Source organism: Canis lupus, chromosome 17, assembly GCF_011100685.1.
Source record: "Canis lupus familiaris isolate Mischka breed German Shepherd chromosome 17, alternate assembly UU_Cfam_GSD_1.0, whole genome shotgun sequence".
NCBI classification, from domain to species: domain Eukaryota; kingdom Metazoa; phylum Chordata; class Mammalia; order Carnivora; family Canidae; genus Canis; species Canis lupus.
In genome coordinates, this window is record NC_049238.1 from 19,937,509 (window position 1) to 19,938,746 (window position 1,238).

Below are 1,238 nucleotides of genomic sequence, written 5' to 3' on the forward strand. Positions count from 1 at the left end.
GTCCAAGAGGAAAGGATTCAAAAATATAAGCAGACATTTTATAGGAAGGTAAACACATATGGCAAGTAAATGCACGAAAAGATCCTCAAGTTCATTAGTATTCAGGAAAATGCAAATTAAAACTACAATGTTATAAACCTACTAGAAAGGCAAACGTGTTAAAGTCTGACGATGCCAAATGTTGGACAGGCAGCTGATCAGTTGGAAACATACTTTATAGCCAAAGATTTCACCCCAAAGACACTCTTGACACATGTACCAAAAGGCATGCACAAGCACTGCTTTTAATAACAAAATACTGAGAACAACCCAAGTGGCCAGCAAGAGAAGAGCGATCACCTAAATCATGTGTATCTCTACGACAGAAATACTGCATAGGAGTCTCAACGAAGGAACTTCATCTACACGACACAGCGTGGACAAAATGAGCCAATGTGTTGTTTGAGTGAAAACAGCAAGGGACATGATTAGAGCATGATACCATTTTTTATAAAGCTTAAAATCAAGTAAACACAATTTATAAAATCACGTTTATAAAGCAAGGGAATCATAAACCCAGACTTGGAGAAAATAGTTACCCCGTGGGAGGAAAGCTGGGAGAGCTTTGGTAAATGACAATTATTGCCAATTATTCATGATGTTTTGTTTCTTGGTGTTTGTGTTAAAAAAAGATAGGGAGAAAGAGTTTTACAGAGGTGTGTGTGTGTGTGTGTGTGTGTGTGTGTGTTGTGCTTCCTGAAGAAAAAACTGGAAGAATAGAAACCAAAATATTAGCAGAGATTGCCTCTGGGGGGTAGGGAGGGTAGGATGAGGACTGCTTTTAATTTTCTTTGTATTCATTTACATTTTCCAATGGTCTTACGTTAATATGCACTTTTTGGAAAACAAGAAAAAAAATCTTTTTCGAAAGTCTATACTAGAACCCATCCCATTTGCATTCTGCAGTCTGAACATCCAAGTCTTAATTTTCATGGTGATAAATGATCCAGGGAAGAGGCATGCAGTGGAATCGCCAAGGTCGTTGGTGACACCAAGTTTGGCCAGGTAGTGAGCTGACAGCAGTGAAAAGAAGGATGTTAGCACGCTGCGTGGGAGGGCAGACACCTGCCAGCTGAGCGTCAGTGCAGGCAACGATAATAACAGCTCACGGAAAATAAGGTAATGAACCTGAAAAACATTTCTTGAAGTTATGAATCCACTGCCCTGCCCTTCACCTCCCCACCAAAAATCCCTAATAA